Source organism: Mastomys coucha, unplaced genomic scaffold (assembly GCF_008632895.1).
Source record: "Mastomys coucha isolate ucsf_1 unplaced genomic scaffold, UCSF_Mcou_1 pScaffold12, whole genome shotgun sequence".
NCBI classification, from domain to species: Eukaryota; Metazoa; Chordata; class Mammalia; order Rodentia; family Muridae; genus Mastomys; species Mastomys coucha.
This window is the reverse complement of record NW_022196894.1, coordinates 55,883,439-55,890,943: the sequence shown is the minus strand read 5'-3', so window position 1 is coordinate 55,890,943 and position 7,505 is coordinate 55,883,439. Positions and strand designations below refer to the sequence as shown.

At 40.6% G+C, this 7,505-nt stretch overlaps 1 pseudogene; it reads left to right on the top strand.

Annotated features, from left to right (window-relative positions):
- The first annotated feature begins 6,591 nt into the window (after nucleotides 1-6,591).
- On the top strand, nucleotides 6,592-7,282 carry LOC116086464 (annotated as a pseudogene).
- Nucleotides 7,283-7,505: the final 223 nt, after the last annotated feature.

The window sequence follows — 7,505 nt, the reverse complement described above, 5'->3', positions numbered from 1 at the left end:
AGGAACAGCAGCACAGCCTGGTGCCAAGGGGAGAACAGAAACTAGACGGCAGGCACACACCTGAGAGTCTAAACTACAGTCAATCACATGGGGAGACTCCAGGTGGGAGAGGTTCCTGGGGCTGTGATTCTCTTCTTTGCAGGAATCTCTTTGCACATCCCAGGGTGTTGTTCTCTCTACTCTTCAGTAGTTCTAAACGGGGCATGGGTAGTATACGCTTACCAAAAGAGCTTTAAAGCTTGGGAAGCCCATTCTCATGAAGGAGGCTGGAGAGTCAAGATCCCGTGTTCTGCCTCCAGCTTCTTTAGTCTAAGCTCCAGTTTCTCTGCTAATTTACTCTCGTCTAAGTAGGGTACTGATTGGTTTTGCTTAAATAAAATTCTGCAGTACCTATAACCAATTTAAAACCACGTTTCTCAGATTTGCTTCCTTTCTGTCTTTTACCTCTTTGTCTTTCGTTTTCTCTTTGTTTCTTGGAGCCGAATCTTGCTATGTTATTCAGACAAGTCTCAAAATTGTCAGTCTCCCCGCCTCAGCCTCCCCAGTCCTGGGCCTACGTACAGGTGTCTCCAAATCCATCTAGTGGTCTCTGTTTAAGCTTTTGAGCTTAAGTGACAATATCATATACCCTCATCTAACTTCTCCCAGAAGAACTTTAATCAGCTGAGGGGTCATTAACTTTTTTTGTCACTCAAAGCTTTTTAATCTCATTTCTCACTTTTGAGCTACTGCTTCTGGACCAGGAGGACCTAAACTCCTAGTTTTTCCTGCAGACTCCTTTCGGTCTGCTTATGAACAGTCATTCTTCCTGATTTTATTTACTTCTGACAATGTCTTGCTGAATACAGAAAAGGGTCCCTGATACACAGTGCTAAATCTTGATTCCTATTCTTCTTCCTCCCAGTTGAAAGCCCATTTAAAGCCGACTTCCTAGTGAACATTTTCCAATGATTTTTATCACTGTAAAACACATTGCCGTTCAAGCTACTCATATCAGCTTTCATGCCCACTTTTAAAAAAAATGTATCTTGGGTTATTTTAAACTGCTACTTGACATTCAGATACTAGTTTCCTTATTGGGATGATTAATGCCAGCTGCCACAACAGACATTCCAAAATGACACATAATGACAAAGGTTTCATACTCTTCATTCTACATATTTGGAAAGAATTGGCAGAAAGAGATGGGGAGGTACTGTTCCACACGGGACACCAAACTGAGAGATTCATCACATGGCATCTCTGCTAGTCCTGGACAGTTGTCCTTTGAGGCATCTTGCACAGGAATTAAAAACTGGAGAATACCACCCCTTCACTCCTCAAACCTGGACTTGTGAATGTCACTCTACTCATGGCCCATTTGTTTTAAATAATCACTCAGCTCCAACCAAATTGCAAATGAGGCAGGAGGCCGGGAAATATAAGGGGGCTTGTGGAACAGTGGGTGAGCCTCAAGTGACTCAGGTCATGGAGCTACTAGAGCAGTATGCAGATGTGAGGCTGCAGATTAGAATGTCCTGCAGGACAGTGTCTGGAAGTCATTAGCTCTGTTCTGAAAATATTCCCAGTTCTCTTCCTCAGTGTGTTGTACTTCTGCCTTTCCCAGGAGGGGGAGTGTTGGATGTCTTTGCCTTCCATTGCCTTTTGCAATGAAATGTGAACGGAAGGGCATGTGTTTCTTGCAGGTTGACTCCTCTCGCCCAGGATGCGATTATTTGCACAGAATCTTTCCATCTGCCTTAATTCCCACTGGGACTGGAGTTCCTTCATTACAGACAGAGGTTCCTTCATTAGCCTGGATACCCAAGTGACAGGAACCAGAGATCCATCCAGCTAGATCATTGTAGACGTGTGTGAACATGCACACTAAAATCCCCAATTCTGAGACATTGAGATACGTGTGATCGTTTGTCATCAAAATACTTATCATTCCATTCTGATTGATGTCACTCCCCCCCCCCCCAACTTTTCTCTTTTTAGTGTCAGGGAGTCAGTAAATGCAGAAAGAAATGTCAAGTATTTGCTTGTTTTTACCGTTTTTCTTGGGTATCTCTGTATCTATTATCAGCGGTTATATTCCCAAGCAACAGAAATGTTTCTAAATACCATTCAAGCTAGTGCTCATTGACAACCAGGAGCATCCGTGTGGGGGAGGACCACCCATGGCTTTTCCTAGCTGCGTTTTTAAAGTAACTCTTGTTTCTGCAAGTTAACATCAGCAGAATGTTCTCTCTGCTCTAAATCACTGGGGGCTTCCTTTCATTCTCTCTCCTTTCCTCTTTGCTGGAAATTCATCCCTCCTCCATTTCGCTGCAGTAAAATGCTTTGCTCATATAACAGCACATAAAGGGTTTTATTTTTATTTTTTTAAGTAGACATATAAAATTGTGGCTTTCATTATCCCATGTTCATACCTACATTGCTTTCCTGGCCTACCTCCCTCACCCCTCCTCCATAAACCAGTGACTGTTAAAGTAGACTTAGAAAATAAGTAGAGTGCCTTCACTGCACAAGTGGATTTGATTATAAGCAGAAGAGACAGTGGCCAAAGCACCACATACAGATGTGGGGACTTAGGTTCAAATGGTTTCTGCTTCTTACTAGCTGGGAGAATTTTAGTTAATTTCTTTATCACTAAATGAGGTCAGTACAGACTGGGTTGTCTGTTACATTGCTATAAACATAAAAATGTATACCAAACCAAAAAAAAAAAACAATGGTTACAGATGCTATTTAATATTAATATAAAAATAAATAGCATAGTTAGCATAGAGACTTTCATGTGCTTATTTGTATTAAATGCTTTTAAGGTCCCAAGACAGGTGTATCTTGTTCTGCCCGTGGACTCTTACAGCATGGCCATACTGGAAAAACATTGTTGAAGAAATATTTTTTTGAGAATGAGTGAAAATAGAAAGCAAGGGGGCTGGAGAGATGGCTAAAGGGGTTCAGAGCACCAGCTGCTTTTCCAGAGGTTCTGAGTCCAATTCTCAGCAACCACATGGTGGCTCACAACCACCTATAATGTGATCTAATGCCCTCTTCTGGCATGCAGGTGTACACTCAGATAGAGGACTCATATGCACAAAATAAATAAACAAATCTTTAAAAAAATAGGAAGTAAAAAAGAAACCTATTGGTTGAAATGAAGTTGCCTAAACTCAGGTTTATACATGGTTTGGTTTTAGTTTTTGAACTTTATTCAACAATAAAAAAAAAAAATGACAGGGACCCATATTCCCAGTTATGAGAATGCTATTCAGTTGATAGACCACAAGCCAAATCATATTTGCAAACCTTTTCAGTGTTTGCTTTTAATCTTTCTCTCCAGGAAATGGGCAGAAGATGTAGCCAAGCATGCTTAGAGAGCTGTGGTCCTGGAGGTAATCGCTCCTTCCCACATCTTTCAGATGCTTTTTGTCTTCACTGTGTTACTTTGAATGATGCAATGACTCCTGTGTCCCTCGGTGCACCAACTTTTTTATTTTACAACTTCAGGGAATTTTCAATCTTGATGAAATTTTCTCATGTACTTCACACATACTGGTTATTTCTAGAAAGTTGACCATCACTGTTCTTAATGTCACAGACTTTAAGGATAGGCCAGATCTTGTCCATTGGCCTTCTACCGTTCTATCTTCCTGTGAGGTAGGCTAGCTCGGGTGGAGTCCACATGATGGTATATTCTTGGATTTCCTGTTAAGTGTGTAGGGAGCCTTGGCAGTCCATGGGGAAGGGAAGGGAGTGTGCCCTCCAAGTCAGGTGCAAGGTCTCCTCCAGCTGACCTCCTCCCACATCCATTGCTCTCAAGTCAGTTGCCCTCTCTATGGGTCCCTGCACTATATTCTCTCTCCTTACAGACAGACTATTAGACCAGTCCAATCCTTGACTACACGATTCCTATAAACTGTATCTTTGTAGATAGTCTCTTTGTAAATAAACCCATGGAATTATTCTATTTGGATAACACCATCTGTTTCCTCTTGTAACAGTGGGTACAGAGCCCTTGTGTGGATCTACTGTTTCTACTTCCTTTTTTCCTGTTGCTGTTGGTGATATTTTCTTCATTTCTTTACAGTATCTGTTATGTTTCTCTTCTCTCTTTCTCTGTGTGTGTTCTTTTTTTTCTATTTAATATTGTGTGTCTTTGAATTAAGAGTTGTTTGGATATATATAGGATGTTTCTTATTTTCCTCTTCTTTTTGAAATAATTAAAAACACAAAAATGGTAAAAATAGATTGAAGAGTTTTGTTTTGTTTTGTTTTCTGAACCATTTGAAGACGTTAAGAATCACCTGAACTTGGACCAGCAGTATGGCTCAGTGGTAAAGAAGTCTTCTGCTAAGCCTTAAAAGACGAGTTCAATCCTTGAAATTCATATAGTGAAAGGACAGAATGCATTCCTATAATGTGCCCTCTCTAACCTTTGCGTATGTGCTATAGAACATGCATGTATACACAAATACATGGATGCACACAACACACACACACACACACATACTTAATGCCAAGGCCAATAAGTGGGAGAAGGTGGAGTGGTAGGCATGGGGAGTGGGGCAGGCAACAGGGGTTTGTTCTTGTTGTTTTTGCTTGTTTGTTTGTTTTTTGGATGGGGAACTGGGAAAGGAGAAATTTACATGTAAATAAAGAAAATATCTAAAAAAAAACTTAACCTAATTCTAAACACTTTAATGATAAATATAGTTTTTCTGCATAACCATAGAAACACTATCTAAGTTAACAATGATAAGTCACTACTGCCCAATTCTCAGATGTTGTCCTGGTTTTAACAGTTGTCCTAACAACGGTCCTAATAAAAGGTCTTTTATGGCAATCAGCTGTCATGTCTTTGCTATCCACTTTAATAAAGAACAGCCCCTTAATCTCTCTAAACATTTTTATGGCTTTGTGATTTAAGTTAGCTTACAAAACATCTTAAAATTTGGCTTATCAAGTGTTTCCTTTTGATGATTCAGTTCGGATTCTCTTTGTTGATGAATGACTGCAGTGGTGATTTTGCATCCTCATGGCATCGAGCTACAGGGTTCGAGCATTCGTTTTATACATTGCTGGTGATGTCAACAGGAACCTTCGAGATTGAGGTCGGCCAGGTTTCTCTACTGTGCAACCAGTCTTCTTCTTTACAATTAATCCTTTTGTGATAATAGACCAGGTTAAAAAAAAAAACTCATCTCTCAAAGTTGCACTTGAATTTTAGCATTTACTCATGTTTCTTGCCCAAATTAATTATTACTATGATGGTTGCAAAATGTAACTAATTTTATCATACCTTCTGTATTTATTACCTAGCATTTTATTATTAGGAATTTATTATTCCCAATTTAATTTGCTTACTCTTATCACTATGAATTTATGAATGTCTGTCGTATTTGATGAGTGCACAGATTATTTCAGATTTGCTAACAAGAGCCCTTTAAAATGGTTTCCATAGGAATTTGACCATTTCCTTGATATCTTGAATTTAATATTTGACTTCATCCTTCTTCTCCTATGCTTTAACCATAAAGTTAGACATTTGCTGAGGACACTGATTCTTAGTGGACAGTTAAATGTAGAGACCAAGATCTGGGCACTTGCTTACTCACTTGTTTTGAAGTGTTGTTGCCCTCAGACCTGTCAGTGAGTGCTCAGGGAATTGATAGAATATGTATGCATATTCACATGATCACGTATGTGTGGATCTAATCACCTCCATTTAGTATAGGAGGAGACTATACATAGGTACAAATATCTAGAGACATGGAAGACTGAGAACTATTTTAAAGTCTGACTACCATGGTGTCCACGTTTATTACACTATCTCTTATTCTATACCTATGTACTTGTGTTTGTAGGTATGTATGTATATATCTACATATCAAAGCTGTGAGTTCACACCAATGTCTTCCCATCTAGTCAAGTTCAATTTCAGTGTGTTTATCCAAGACTGTGAGAAAGCTATATTCTCAATGTTCAAAATCTGCTGGCCCTACAGTAAGCACTGCCACCTCTGGGTATGTGTGCTCTTCCCTTCATATGGGTTCTTCCCTTCACTGTCACTAGTTTCTTCTTCCTCCTCACTTCATAGGTTAGAAGCTCATTGAGATCCTATGCAGTGACTCCTGAAATTATTTATTAAAAAGAAATATCAATACTATGCATATGTTTTTTTCCTTCATGGATTGCAAGTGGTAAATAGGACCAATTCATCATGCTTATATTCAGATTAGAGAAATAATTTTGATTTAATACAATCTAACAAAGATTCTTCACACCTATGTAAAGGTTTGAGACATCCATGTTTCCTGTGTAAGGTGAATCAGGCACTTATTTTGTCAGGGGAGAGTTGCTTGTTTAGCCTGCCAAGGATGCTTTTATGAAGGTTTTGTCTAAATATCTTAGTCCTTGTTTCTATCACTCTTTCCTTCTCTTCTTTACCCTCCCAGTTCTGGACATTGATAGGTATACTAATAAGACTCACTTGTTCTCATAGCAGTCTTCAGGAGGTTGTGTAGTGCTGAAAAAGAAAGCCTTCACTGATACTTATTAAGAAAAGCTGAGTTCTCTTCCGGTTTCCTCTGCCAGCCGCTGCAGCCATGAGCAGCAAAGTCTCACGCGACACCCTGTACGAGGCGGTGCGGGAAGTCCTGCACAGGAACCAGCACAAGCGCCGCAAGTTCCTGGAGACGGTGGAGCTGCAGATCAGCCTGAAGAACTACGACCCTCAGAAGGACAAACGTTTCTGGGGCACCGGCAGGCTTAAGTCCACCCCTCCCCGCAAGTTCTCGGTGTGCGTCCTGGGGGACCAGCAGCACTGTGACGAGGCCAAGGCCGTGGATATCCCGCACATGGACATCGAGGCCCTTAAGAAGCTTAATAAGAACAAGAAGTTGGTGAAAAAGCTGGCCAAGAAGTACGACGCATTCTTGGCCTCTGAGTCTCTAATCAAGCAGATCCCGAGGATCCTGGACCCAGGCCTCAACAAGGCGGACAAGTTCCCCTCCCGGCTGACACACAATGAAAACATGGTGGCCAAGGTGGATGAGGTCAAATCTACAATCAAGTTCCAGATGAAGAAGGTGCTATGCCTGGCTGTTGCTGTTGGCCATGTGAAGATGACCGATGATGAGCTGGTCTACAACATCCATCTGGCTGTCAATTTCTTGGTGTCCTTGCTCAAGAAAAACTGGCAAAACGTCCGGGCTTTGTACATCAAGAGCACCATGGGCAAGCCCCAGCGTCTGTATTAGGATGCTCCAATAAACCTGTGCTACCACCCCCCCCCCCAAAAAAAAAAAAGAAAAAGAAAAGAAAAGAAAAGCTGAGCATATGAGAATGTGGAACGCTCCATCTCATTTTAATCTTTGTATAAAGAACTTTCTTTGAGAACACAGGTATGGATTCTTTTTGAAAGTTGCCATGACTCTTGTGTCTCTGCTGAGGTACTTACTGCTGACTTGGAGATTTCAACTTCAAAATGAAAAATCTGAATAAAGTGAAACAGG